Consider the following 15,648-nt stretch of genomic DNA (forward strand, 5'->3'; position numbering starts at 1 on the left):
AACTATCCCAAGATCATATTAATAATCATCCATTGCAATCACATTTTACTTAAACGAATTACAATGAAGTTCACAGCATAAACACCTTACTCCTTAACTTTGAAGCAAAATTGTATCTTGAGAGAGATAACCACCGTATGTGTGTCTTTCCTTTCAATATATTTTTTAGAGAGAGTGAATAATACATTCTAAAAGGAATTTATTCACTTATATATGGGCGGCAGTTGCCAAACAGTTTTAGACAAAAACTCCCTTTGACAGTTTCCACTTGAAACGTCATTTGGGTGGGTCCCATCATGGGTGTCCCACCCATATCCAATATAAACAATAAACATTTTTCTTTTAAAACCCATAAAATATACACCATTTATATAGTTTTAAATTTCTCTTTGTACCCAAAATATTCTTAGAATACTCGAAATAATTTCTTTGCACTCCATTCCAAAATATTAGTTTTCATTGTGTTTATTTGTTCACTCTTATATATTATTGGCAATGCCTACATCATTTGTTTTATTTATTGAAGGTAAAATGAGGGCAAAGGTTCATGTGAAAAGTAAAACTTTAGAAAATAATATATATACATATGGATAAAAATTGGCTTTCAACCAGATCTTATAAACTTTCTCTCGTAATTCTGATGTAACAGTTCACAATTGGTCAATTTGTAATTTGACAAACATGATCAATTTGTAAACTAACAAATTACGAACTATCATATTAGAATTTTGAAAGAAAGTTTATGAGATTGTGTTATAAGTATAATATTTTTCTATATATATTATATATATATATATATGTTAAAAGTTTATTTTCGAATTTGTTTAAATGGGATGACCCTTTGACCAAGAGGAGGAGCGGCGGACGCCTTTGAATTATGAATACACGTGCCAATCAAATGGTTATTCTCAATCATGAAATTAAATTAATATTTCTGGGGTTCCACGTAAAAGCCTCATTTATTGCTGAATAACTGAAATCGCATGTGCTCTAATTAAGCTCACTACGATCTACTTTTACAATTTACTAAAGATTGGAAGATACGCTATCACTATAATTATTAAATTGTAATAATAATCATGGGTATGTTTGGCTTATTATTTTTATCCATATTCCTAACCCTATTCTCTAAATAATATTTAGTATATTATTCCAAAAATATTACCTGATTTTTTTAATTACTTTTAGACCCCATAAGGTTATTAATTTCATCAAATACACCCTGAAAAAAAAGTTTAAAAATTATCAAAAACAACCCTACGACCCATACTTGCCAGATTCTGGCAACCACCATCGGTGGTAGCCGGAATCTGTACAATGGCCTACCTGCCGACCAGAAATGGTTGGAAGCTCACCGATCTGGCCTTTTCCGGTCAAATCCACCACAGATCTAGCCAGAAAATGTCAGATCTGGCCGTGAACAACGGCTAAAGAAATGATCGTCGTTGAGGTCAACGACGGCCAAATCTTGGCCATCGTTGACCGAAAACGACGGCCAAATCTTGGTCATCGTTGACCGAAAACGACGGCCATATCTTTGGTCGTCGTTTTCGCCTTTTCCGGCCATCGCGGCCACAACAGGCCGTAGATCTGACCTTTTCCGGTCAGATCCGTGGTGGATCTGGCCAGAAAAGGCCATAATGACACGTTACGACACAGTTTGTGTCATAACACGATTTTTCGGCCAGATCCCGACGTTAATGGTCGGAATCTGGCATTGTAGGTGGTGGGGGTGTTTTTGTCATTTTATATATTAGGGTATTTAATTAAATTAGCAAACCTAGGGGCTTTTTCATAAATTTTTAAATTTTACCTCGTAATACTCCTCTATCCAACTACCCAATATTATTCCCAAAATCCTATCCAAAATAATAAACCAAACGCACCCCATAATTTTTCAAAGACGGCGGCTACCACTAGTGGACTGGACTATAGCACATTTGCTTTATTTTATTGTTATAAGAGTAATGTTATAGTCATCGGGAGTAGTACATTGAATATGTGTACCCAATAACGTAAAGTAATTCTGACCATCGATTAATATTAAGTTATAATTAATAGATGGTCAGGGTTACGCCACATCATTCGGTGCATAGATTCAATGCACTACTTCCGGTGTCTCTATTATTTTCCTTGTTATAATTATACAGTAAAACTTTTCTATAGTGATACTCTATATAAGAATAAACTATATATAATCATAAAAAATTATATTCATAACTTAGGATAGTTATAAATAAAAATAAACTTCATATTATAATAAGTTATAATTTTTCTAATTCATGTCTTAAGAAAAGTTGCCTCCACATAGTAATAATTATGTGTATATTGCAAAATATATANCGCCTTTGAATTATGAATACACGTGCCAATCAAATGGTTATTCTCAATCATGAAATTAAATTAATATTTTTGGAGCAAGTGGTTCCACGTAAAAGCCTCATTTATTGCTGAATAACTGAAATCGCATGTGCTCTAATTAAGCTCACTACGGTCTACTTTTACAATTTACTAAAGATTGGAAGATACGCTATCACTAAAATTATTAAATTGTAATAATAATCATAATTTTTCAAAGACGGCGGCTACCACCAGTGGACTGGACTATAGTGGCCACATTTGCTTTATTCTTATAAGGGTGATGTTACAGTAATCGGAAGCAGTATATCAAATCTATACATTGAATAACGTAACATAATTTTAATCATAAATTAATATTGAATTATAATTAATAAATAATTAAGATTATGTCATGTTATTCAATGTATTATTTCATGTGTCTTTATTATTTTTCTTGTTATAATTATATAGTAAAATTTTTCTATAGTGATTCTTTATATAAAAATAAACTATATATAATCATAAAAGAAAATATTCATAACTTATGATAGTTATAAATAAGAATAAACTCTATATTATAATAATCCATCATAATTTTTCTAATCCATGTCTTAAGAAAAATTGTCTCCACATAATAATAATTATGTGTATATTACAAAAACAAATTTATTATTTGTTACATTAAATGTTTAAGATGAAATAAAATATTTATTTAAAATTGTTTGGGGGAATTATTTATGTTTTAGAGTTGTTACCACATCTTTTAACTTGCGAGTACATTACTCGATAGCATGGACATGTTCTTGTTGAAACCAAAATATTTATAGCTTTTCAGGCATGTTTAGAGCTTCTTGACACGAAATTTTTTGTATTTTTGTACTATCATCCTCATGAGTATTTTCTTTCTTTTCTTGTGTAATTATAACAATGATTTCTTCTTCAGTTAAAGTATACATGACTTATTGCTCATTTAAATTATTGAAGAAGACATTAATATCAATTCGATTAGTGTAGTGAAGATGTTAAATCTGATCACTCAAGTCTATAATGACTCTTTGATTCTTCTTATCCACTTTATTTATAACTTGCAATTCATCGACATCAGGGGTCCTAATTTTGTAATGCTTAAAACAATTAGCAATTATCTATAACTTCACATCAGTTTAACCATGTAAAATTGTATTTACAATTCCATCAATGATACTTATCCTTGCTTGTTCTAAAACATGATATTATATTCGTTTAAAAGGTAGGCAATTGAAGCGCTGAATTGAAATTATAATACTATTAAAACATGAATTGAAATCCTAATACTATACTACTAAAACATGAATTATAAAATAAAATTTTTTTGTAACTACATATCTATTAAATTATAACCTTCTTATAGTAATAAAATTAATTAATCCCACCATTATGACTATAGAGAGGTTTTACTGTATATTAATATTTATATGTTACTCAAACTCGAACCACGTCGAATAAATTACAAAGAGGGTAAGATTATAATATTAATATGAAGATTCAAATTTCCAATCTTATGTTAAGATTTCTAATATCATTAAAATTATAATATATTGGTGTTTCAAATCAAAGCTTCCATGGTTAACATTTTAAAATATCTTTTAATTATTAGGGTGTAAGTGTTATATTTTAAAATTTATTGATCTCTTTTTCTTTCACTAAACCTTAGGGGTCTCCATGGAAAACCTCTTGATAAAATAATACTTACCAAATTTCAAACCATTTCTATAGATAATGCTCCAATAGCATCTCACTCTCACTCACGCGAAAAGACGAAGACTTATAACCTTTTTAGAGTGCGTTTGGTTCAGGGAATGTTGGATTACTGAGAATATTGGATTACTGAAATCTTATATAATTTTAAAGATTATTGAAAATCTTTAGGAAAATGTGTCTGGTTAGTTGGTGGTTATGTTATATTAATATGTTTGGTTAGGGGAATAAATTGGTAGGTATATTATTTAAATGACTAAATTGCCCTCTTTTTAAATATTAATATAATATTATTTTTATTATTAATTTTTGAATAATTTTTTTTAACCCCCAGTATTTCAGATTTAGCTAAAACACCCTGCTTATATAAAAATTTAATTTATGACAAAATCACCCCCACCCCCTACCGCTATTGCAAACTACCGTCGAAAGTCTCCGAAAGTCACCGTGAATAACTCACTGTGACCACGAGGCTCCGATATGGCAGTTTTTGGCAATATTGATGGCCGAAAATGACCATATAAACAGCCAGATCCTGGGTCATTATCGGCTAGATCTGGGTGAGATCTGGTCGTTAACGGCCAGGTCCCATGGATGGCCAGATCTCGCCCAGATCTGGCCGCTAATGGCCAGAACTATTATAGCCATTAGCAGCCATATCTAACCTGATATGGCCGTTTTCGGCCATCAATATGGTCGAAAACAGCCATATCGAGGCCTCTCGGAGCCACCCAGTGAATCTCGATCATTTTTAGGGACTTCGACAGCGGTTCGTGGTGGTTGACCCGCTGTTGGAGGTGGTGGCTGGGTGACGGTGTTGGTCTGTAATTTGTTTTAAATATAAGGGTATTTTTATCAAAAAACTTAATTAAATAAGGGTAAAACTGAAATGGTATATTAATGTAAATTTATTTTAAAACAGAAGCATTATTGTCCAAAATTTTTATTCATAAGACATAGAATTGTAACAAAAATAAGATTACCAAAGTAATCTTACAATATCTAAAAAAATAGATTACCTCAACATTATCAACAATAACAGTTATTAATAATGTAAGATTATCATAATTTTATATTATTTAAAAATTAAAAATAATAATCAAGTAAATAAGATGAGATAAACCGTTGATCTTCCATTACCTCCCGACCAAACGCCCGTTATAGTTCTCTCTCTTTCCATTTCTACTATCCTCTCCTTACTTAACTTTCCCATGTAAGTTCACTTAACATTTGTAATGTATTTCCTCTTCTTTTGGTATTACTTTTTTTTTCTTTTCACTTGTTTTCGAGTTTAACTATTTTCCTTTTTCTGATTGTGTTTGAACTTGAATCTTAGATTACGAAAAGGATCGAGTTTTGAGCCCAAAGATGGGGAAATCTCAATACCCTGTGTGGTGTTTATGCTGTTATGCTGTTCGGCATTTGTTACGGAAGCCACATACTTGAAATACAAGGACTCCAAACAGCCATTGGGTGCTAGGATCAGAGACTTGATGAGCAGAATGACTCTTGCTGAAAAAATAGGTCAAATGTACAGATCGAGCGCAGTGTTGCAATGCAGATGTCATGAAAAAGTACACATTGGTATGAAATCTATCATCTTTTCAATAATCTTTAGCAATGGATTTGTGTTCAATGGATAATGTAATGGGATTTTGTGCAGGGAGTGTGTTGAGTGGTGGAGGGAGTGTTCCAGCTGAAAAAGCTTCTGCCGAAACTGGGTGAAGATGGTGAATTATTTACAGAAAGGGTCCTTTCAACTGTCTGGGATCCCCATGATTTACGGTATTGATGTGTTCATGGTCACAATAATGTCTACAATGCCACCATTTTCCCTACAATGTTGGACTTGGAGTCACGAGGCAAGTTATTTTACTTTAAGTTAATCATTGAGTTTAAATTATAAATTTCTTTGAATGTTTTAAGAGACAAGAAAAATCTGCTTGTTAAATACCCTCAATGGCACTAAATGACAAATGAAATTCAGAGAAATGGCCCTAAAAGTTCTTACATGTCAATCAGGGACCCTCAACTTATCAAGAAGATTGGGGATGCAACTGCTCTTGAAGTTAGAGTACAGGAATCCCTTATGCTTTTGCTCCCTGTATCGCGGTAACTAAAAAATATGATGAGCTCTAATGTCAGATATTGCATACTTTATTTCTGTGTTGCTATTAACCCTTTCTGCTTTCACAGGTTTGCAGAGATCCGAGATGGGGTCGTTTATGAAAGCTATAGTGAGGATCAAAATTGTTCAAGCCATGACAGAAATTATACCTGGTTTACAGGGAGACCTGCCTGCAAATTCTAAAATGGGTGTTCCCTTTGTTGCTGGAAAGAAGTTCCTTTTCGGAAATAGATATTTCTCTATTTTTTACTTGGTCAAATTGTAGCTTAGGATAAAAATTATCTTTTTGACTTGCACATTTCTTGCTGTGAACCAATTCTTTTTTGGTACTACTTCATTTTAATTGGGTTTGAGCTCCGATTTCATAGTTATGCTTCTACATAAGCTTTATACAGATGAGAAGATAAACTTTCTTTGGGCCTCTCAGGTTATGTCACTAAGTAGCAGGTTTCATGGTGGGCCATTTTTGTCTTTCAAATATAAACATGTGAATAGCTTGGTCCTCAAGCCCCTTCTATTTTCAAACTTATCAGTTAAAAAAAAGCACATTATTAACTGAAGTTTGGACTGCATCAGCATCATAATACCTCTTAGTTTAAGATGATGTAAATATATAACTACTTTTGGTTATTTATGGGCAGTCTGATATGGTTGATATTAATGCATTACCCAGCGGGCCATGTTGTCCTCTAGATAAAAAGCAGAAATTGAGGATAATAGCAAGTTCCCAACTTTGTCACTCATAAAAGCTTTATAGTATGATGGGATCACCAGAAAATCACACAAACTCAACATATTATTAAGGAAATTCAATAAAACAACCCTGCTCTGTAATACAAAACAACTGATATTTCAATACAGATTGGGAATTGTTAACACTGCAACAACAAAATAAATGACAAAGAAAAGTTAAAAAAGTTGGCTAGCACTTCGAGGGTCTAGCAGCCCTTGAGTCCAGATTTCCTCCTCCCCAGCTTACAAATTGTTCTCTCTTAAATACTGCTGAACTCACACTTTTCGCACTGCCCTTACGTGGAGATTCTTCTAACTGATTTAAAACTGCTCCTTTGCTGCCCCTGTCCAGTGAATTTCCCATGCTGCCCTTTCTCCTCTTTTTGTAAACTTTGGTTATAGGAGGCCTATCAATACCCCCCCCTTCAAGAGCCACCTGTCCTCAAGGTGAAAATCAGGAAACTGCCGTGGATCGTATCAGAAGCCTCCCAAGAAGCTTCAAATGTGGGGAGGTCCTGCCATTTAATCAGTACTTCCAGGGAGCCATCCAGTAGTCGGCGTGTGGACAGGACTGTTTCCGGGGTAACCTGTAATTCCAGCTTGGTTAAAAAGGAAGGGAGCTGCTGAATGGGAACGGAAGAATGGAGGCTTGGTTAAGTTGGGAAACATGAAACACCGGGTGGATTCGAGACGTAGGAGGGAGGTCCAACGATAAGCAACAGACCCGATCTTTCTAATACCTTAAAGGGGCCATAGAAGCGCGGGCTTAGCTTCTCTAAGCTTCCGAGCAAGGATCTAAATCGGTATGGTTGGAGCTTAGATAGGCGAAATCCCCTGGTTGGATACAACCTCTCGGCAGATTGCTATCTGACCCTGGGCCACAGCAAAATAGCTTGAGGTCCCAATATGGCATTGCGGTCCCTAATCTGGCGGTGACATCCTCAATCAGTGGGGGCAGTCATTGAGTTTACAGAATGGGGGGTCCCTACCATAAAGAGCCTTGAAAGGTGTCATTTTGGTGGAGCGTGGTATGTCGTGTTGTACCAAAACTCAGCCCATGCCAACCATTTGGGCCACTGTCGCGGTTGGGAGCTGCAGAAACAGCGGAGGTAGGCTTCCAAGCATCTATTAACTACCTCCGTTTGCCCATCAGTTTGGGGGTGATAGGCTGAACTGAATTTAAGAGATGTACCTGCAGCTTTAAACAACTCTTGCCAAAATTGGCTCATGAAGACCCTGTCGCGATCCGAGACAATAGATAGTGGAAACCCATGGAGTTTAACCACCTGATATAAAACATTAGCTACGTCCTTGGCCGTATAAGGATGGCTTAATAGGAGGAAGTGGGAGTATTTGTGAGTCGATCGACGACAACAAAAATAGTGTCAACCCCTTTGGCTTTCGGCAGACCCCCTATGAAATCATTGAAAGGTCCTCAAACACTTGGGTGGGTATGGGAAGAGGCTGTAACAAACCAGCAGTTTGAGTGAGGAGTGTTTGTTGACTTGGCAGACCGCACAAGCTTGAACAAATTTAATTACATCCCGACGGATACCCTCCCAATAAACGAGAGCAGCAATTCGTTTATATGTCCTAAAAAACAGAGTGACCCCACTCGGGCTGCAATGGAACTTTCGAATAACTTTGGAATGAAGGTGGAGTTCCGAGGTAGAACCAACCTGTTTTTGAACATGAGACAGCCTCTGCGAAGCTGGTGGTGAGGGTGACTGTTGGGGTCGAACAGCAGGTCTTGGATAACCCTTGAGCTTCGGGTCAGATTGTGCTAGCTGCGATAGTCTCATAGTCTGTGAAATGGACTGTGGAAATGGCCGTTAGTTCCTTGGTGTCTCTCTCCTGGATAATGCATCCCTACCTGTTAGAATTTCCGGGCAGGTAGTGGTCTCAAAAGAGTACCCCATGAGCTTCGAAATCCACTTGTGTTGATCTGGTGTTTTAACTCGTGTCCGTAAGAAACTGCAAGCTGCGTGGTCCGTTTGATGACAAATTTTCGGCCAATGAGGTAATGACTCCACTTACGAACCGCGAAGACAACTGCCATCAGCTCCCGTTCATAAGCTGATTTCAATCGGGATTGCGGTGAGAAAGCCTTACTGATGAAGGCAATCGGTCTTGCATTCTGCACTAAAACAGCCCCATTCCAGCCCCGGAAGCATCAGTTGAATTTCAAATGGTAGCTCAAAATTAGGTACAGTTAAAACGGGGACAGTAGTCATGGCCGTCTTAAGACGGTCGAATGCCTCTTGAGCGTGCTTATTCAGCGAAACGAATCCTTTTTAATAACTGAGTCAGTGGTTGGGTATGGATCCGTAACCTTTCACAAATCGTCGGTAATACCCCGTGAGCCCGAGGAACCCCCTCAAACATTTCACATTATGTGGTATGGCCAGGATGTCATTGCAACAATCTTCTGCGGATCCGCCTCTACGCCGGCAGCTGAGATTAAGTGGCCCAGTATTCCAGCTTATGCTTAGCAAATAGACATTTCTTTTGGTTGACCACAACCGTTATCCTGCAAAACTGGAAGGCTTGTCTCAAATGTTGAATGTGTGTTGACATGTCCAGGCTGTAGATGAGGATATCATCAAAGAAAACTAGAATAAACTTCCGCAGTAAAGGTCGAAAATCGTGTTCATCAGAGCTGAAAAGTGGATGGTGCGTTCGTGAGCCGAAGGGCATCACCAAGAATTCATAATGGCCTCATGAGTTCGGAAAGCTGTCTTCAGAATGTCCTTTCCTTAACTCGAATTTGATGATATCCGACTTCAAATCTAACTTGGAAAAGACGTGGCCCCGGCTAGCTCATCAACAGCTCTTCAATGGCAGGAATCGGAAACTTGTTTGGTATGGTGATGGTATTGAGTGCTCTAAAGTCAACACAGAATCTCCAACTCCCGTCTTTCTTCTTGACTAACAGTACGGGGCTGGCGTAGGGGCTGGTGCTCGGTTGAATGATTCCCGCATCCATCATTTCCCCAAATAATCTCTCGATTCATTTTTTTTGCAGGTAAGGGTATTTATAGGGTCTGATATTGGGTGGGCTAGTCCTAGTTGCAAAGTGATAGCGTGGTCAAGTTGTCGGTGGGGGGGTAGCAGTGGTTTGGTCAAAAACTGGTAAAAAATCCATAAGCAACCTGCCACACGGGGTCAATTGTTCCTCCTCTCGGTTCTCCTGAACTTCTATTGAGCTGCATTCAACCAGAGAACACCCTTCCCGTGGCAACATGCCCAGTAGGTTTTCAGAGAGACAACAGTTTTAACTAGGGAAGGATCCCCTTTGAGAACCACCCGTTTTCCTTCCCTATATAAATGCCATAGTCAATCGGCCCCAATTAGAGAAACATCACCTAGAGTACTAGCCAAGTGATCCCAGGACCACTCCGCACCGCCCAATGGAATGGAAAAAATCCTGCTGCATTCCATCCCTTGCATTTCAATCTTAACCTCTGCATATTCCCTCCCTGGACCTTGAATCCATTGCACCATGACACCGAAAGATTTCGATCCATCCACCGGTATTCAATTTTCGCACCAACCCTTGTGAAATGAAGTTATGTGAAGCTCCACTATCCACTAAAACCACCACCTCTTCTCTCCCGATCTGCCCCCAGCTTCATTGTGCGATCGGTAGTGATGCCCACGATGGAGTTCATAGTAGTGAGAGTGGATCACCTTCTTGAAAATTTTCTGGTTCTGGTTCACTGTGTTTTCCCCTCTTCAGTTCATCGGCATATCAGTAGAAGAACTTGAAGGGATCGGTCTGCACTTGTGATTTGGCCCAAATTTTTCGTCACACCGGAAGCACAACCCCCTTTGCGCTTATACTGCAAATCTGCCTCGGTCAGTGTCGGAAGCCGTCGTGGCGTGAGGGTTCCTCCCATGCCTTTTCTCTCCTATCCCATGCGCGATTATCTGTCCTGTTTTGGAGGCTTACGCCCAGGTTCCACCCATTGTCTCCCCAGATCTGGCGTGTGTGATACCGATGTAGATCTCGGTTTGCTCATTGGGCTGTCGGATCTGCCCATTTGATTCTAAAAGGCCTGGGTTTGGATTTGTCCAGGACCCAGTTTTTTTCTTATGCGGTGGCCTGATCCATTAGCTCAAATAGGTCATGTATTATCACCTTACTTCAGCCTTATTCTTCTCTCAGCCCATTTACGAAATGCCATCAGGAGGTCTTCTCTAAACACGCAAGGGAGCGACATTTCTTCAACTGCTCGCGGAATTCAGTCACGTCCCTGTTTGCTTTGCGCTACCAGTGCCTCATGCAGATCCTTATACGGTCTTGAAGTCGATCTCCACTAGTGCTGTTGAAGGAACTCCATGAATTTATTGGCGACCGAGACCCAACCCATTGGTATAGTTCAATGCTCTCCCCTCCATACACACCGCTGCTGCCTGCACTTTCTCTTCCCTTCATACTTATTTACCGCAAAATACCTATCCGCTCTGAAGGTCCATCGAAAGGGTCATCTCCGTTAAATATCGGGAGTTCTAGTTTGCGAATTCTTCTCTCCTTCTCATTATCGCTGCTGGATTTTCTTTCCAACTCCTTGTCTGGGCTGGAATTTGTTCCCCCGCTGAGGTTGATGATTTTCCTTGTCTCGCTTTTCATCCCTTTCCTCCCTCATACGATTAATTCGCGCATCTCCGTTAAGTACTCCCTCACACTTCCCAGGTCAGTTTTCATTGTGTCCATACTTTCCTTTATGTTTTCATCTTTTTCAACGTTTTCCATCCTATTCTCCATCTTTGGTTTGACCATTCCCCAACCAGGCTCTGATACCAAATGATGGAATCACCAGAAAATCACACAACTCAACCAAATATTATTAGGAATTCAATAAAACAACCTGCTCTGTAATACAAAACAACTGATATTCTATATACAGATTGGGAATTGTTAACACTGCAACAGCAAAATAAATGACAAAGAAAAGTAAAAAGTTGGCTAGCACTTCGAGGGTCTAGCAGCCCCTTGAGTCCAGATTCCTCCCCCCAGCTTACAAATGTGTCTCTCTTAAATACTGCTGAACTCACACTTTTCGCACTGCCCTACGTGAGATTCTTCCTAACTGATTTAAAACTGCATTTCCTTTGCTGCCTGTCCAGTGAATTTCCCATGCTGCCCTTTCTCCTCTTTTGTAAACTTTGGTTATAGGGGGCCTATCATAGTACAGAACTTCTGAATGTCAGCCTAAAATATCTTAACTCCGTTATCAGATTCAACTGAATGATCAAACATCAATGGTTATCTAAGAAGATTGTTTGCTCTTCCACATATATCTTTTGAGAAAATATGCCAGTGTCATCAATCATGATTAGTCCATCATGTGTGATGGGAGTCCCAGACTCCCAGTAATTAGCTGGTCAAACGTGATGAATCTATTATGCAGATCTACACCACCTAAACATGGTCATGTTGTCATAGGTTACAATATAATATATTAAATCTCGAATTCATTCTATAGTGGGTGTCCTTGATAAAATGATTTTAGCTATCTGATTTTAATCATTATGCATGGAAGACAACATCAAATTTGTTCTCCTTTGCAAGATCAATAGTTTGTTAAATATTGTCATTAGCTGGTTTACCTTTGACCTCTACCAACCAATAATATACACTCTGTCCTATTATGATGAAACATACATTGGTATCACTTACCAGATCAATGTTATACCAAGTAAAAAATGGATTGTTATACTTTTCTTTTATCGTCAATCTTTAAGATGTAGTGAAGATATGCAAGTTACTTCTGAAGGAGACAGCTTATGTCAAGTTGAAGAATTTGAATAATTACTTCTGATATTCTTGTTTTATTTTTATATGGATAAATTGGCTTGAATGTACACAAGAAAACTTTTTCTTGGCTGGATAATTCTTCCTTTTGTGCGGAATATCTATACATATTAGGAGGCTGTATCTGATTAAATTCTAAAATTATGCTGTAAATCAAGTTTATGAAGTATTACATGGAGGACCTTAACAAATTTTCCCAATTAATTGATTACTTTGGTTAGGAAAAAGGTTGCAGCCTGTGCCAAGCACTATGTGGGAGATGGTGGCACGACCAAGGGCATCAATGAGAACAACACTATGATTGATTATCATGGATTACTTAGCATCCACATGCCTGCATACTATAATTCTATCAGCAAGGGTGTTGCAACAGTTATGATTTCCTACTCAAGCTGGAATGGAAAGAAGATGCATGCCAATCATGAACTTGTCACTGGATTCCTTAAGAACAAGCTCAAGTTCAGGGTAATGGAAATTATTTGAATTTTCTAATATGTTTCTCAAGTTTTCCATGTGAAGTGAAACAATGGAGGTGCTAGGCTTAATGTGTCTTCTGGATATATTTCAGGGTTTCGTCATATCAGATTGGCAGGGTATTGACAGGATTACTTCTCCGCCCCATGCTAATTATTCATATTCTGTTCAAGCTGGAGTTAGTGCTGGAATTGACATGGTTAGTGGAAAGGAAGTCCTCAAAATGTACTAGATCAATTGACTACTGTTTAGTCTATTGCTTCCTCTAAGCTGATGCATATGAGATGTTTATTTCTGAATTATTATTTTCCTTATTTTCTAATGAGTCCCTGTCTTGCAGATCATGGTACCCTATAACTTCACGGATTTCATTGATGATCTAACCTATCAGGTAAAGAAAAATATCATCCCCATGAGCAGAATTGATGATGCCGTTCAGAGAATTTTGAGAGTTAAATTTGTCATGGGACTCTTTGAGGATCCACTTGCAGATCTCAGTCTGGCCAATCAACTTGGGAGTCAGGTACATTATTGATGGCCATAATTCATCTACTTTTGTCGGATTCTGATAATATGCCTGAGCTAATCCAATAATGCGATTTGGACAGGAACATAGAGAATTAGCAAGGGAAGCTGTAAGGAAATCACTCGTGCTACTAAAGAATGGTGAATCTGCAGATAAGCCATTGCTTCCACTTCCCAAAAAGGCAAAAATGGTATTGGTTGCAGGAAGTCATGCTGACAACTTGGGCTATCAATGTGGTGGCTGGACAATTATATGGCAGGGTCTTGGTGGCAATAATCTCACAACTGGTATGTTTTAGAGTTGCCAGTTGCATAAGCTTATTATTTATAATATATCCTAGAGAAATAAACGATTAAAAAAATTTTAGTTTAGTGCTTCAATCTAAGATTTTTCAATAAATTTTATTCACTCATGATTGCTATAGACATGGACAATAGCTTAGTGGTGATAGATACGAAAGCATTATTTTGAACAATTGACTTGTAATGGAAAACAGAAAATAGTAGTTAAGAGCTAAAAATTAGCTTCTAATTCTGCTATTTGTTTCAGTTCAAGTGAAGTGAAAAACCAAAATCTATATATATAAAAAGATGATGAAGTTTCATAATTGATTAATGCACTGTCTTAATCCGGGGTGATACATCATTTGACAATTACTATCTGCATAAATAGGTACCACTGTCCTAAATGCGGTGAAAAATACTGTTGATTTGACTACCAAAGTTGTCTACAATGAGAATCCAGATGCAAAATTTCTCAAGTCCAACAAGTTCTCCTATGCTATTGTTGTCGTTGGTGAGCCCCCATATGCAGAAACATTTGGCGATAGCTTAAATCTGACCATATCTGAACCTGGTCCAAGCACTATCAGCAATGTGTGTGGAGCCGTCAAATGTGTTGTTGTTGTCATATCTGGCCGACCTGTTGTTATCCAGCCCTACCTAGCACAAATAGATGCAATCATGGCTGCTTGGCTTCCAGGAACTGAAGGCCAAGGTGTTGCTGATGTTCTATTTGGTGACTACGGATTCACTGGCAAGCTTGCACGTACATGGTTCAAGACAGTTGATCAACTTCCGATGAATGTTGGAGATGCACATTATGATCCTCTATTTCCATTTGGGTTTGGTTTGACAACCAAACCTACCAAGGGTAACTAGAATCTACTCTGCAATGAGGAGTTATTATTTTCTTGTTCTTCTGCTCTTCCTTGTCAAAACTTTAGAGGGTAATGAGATGTATGATTCTTGAGAATTTGTGTGATTTAGACAGTTTAGGTTGGTTATAAGACAGCTGACCACCTGCTGAAATGATTGAAAAATCTCCTAAAAATGGGCAAAGTACCACTCATTGTTTTTTGTGTTATTTCATTCATTCAAAGAAAAGTCGTTTATTATTTAATGATGTTGCTGCTTGAGGCTCTATAAATAGATCTCACCTCTGTATTTAGGAAAATTTACTTGATAAACCCATTTTAAAGGATCAAACTTTTAATTGACCTCTTGTAAGATTTATGGACAATATGGTTTAATTGAAAGAAATCATACTCTTCTTTCTCTCTCTCTCTCTCTCTCCTTCCTATCCACCTGAATCGCCGTCCATCATGGCTACCAGTTTTCTTCCATAGTCGATGGATGTCCTTGGTCGGAATGGTCCTCAATAGGGTCAATAGCTATCTCTTTTTGTTTTGGGGGCTGTTATGTTGGATGGGTAGTTGAAAATGGGTTTGGGTTTGGGTTTGGTTTGAGTTCGTTTTAGGTGTATTAAGTATGAATTGGGTGTGATTTGAGTTTGTATCGGGTGTAATTTGAGTTAGTGCTCTATCTTTTTGAAAAGGATGCTAAGTTTTCCTTGCATTTGTTTCCCTATTTTTTCACTATTCTATCCTATTAT

The 15,648-nt window shown here is 37.7% G+C and overlaps 1 pseudogene; it reads left to right on the forward strand.

Moving 5' to 3' along the window:
- Nucleotides 1-5,477: 5,477 nt before the first annotated feature.
- On the forward strand, nt 5,478-15,129 carry LOC116145749 (annotated as a pseudogene).
- Nucleotides 15,130-15,648: the final 519 nt, after the last annotated feature.

Source organism: Pistacia vera, unplaced genomic scaffold, assembly GCF_008641045.1.
Source record: "Pistacia vera cultivar Batoury unplaced genomic scaffold, PisVer_v2 Contig467, whole genome shotgun sequence".
In the NCBI taxonomy this organism is placed as follows: Eukaryota; Viridiplantae; Streptophyta; class Magnoliopsida; order Sapindales; family Anacardiaceae; genus Pistacia; species Pistacia vera.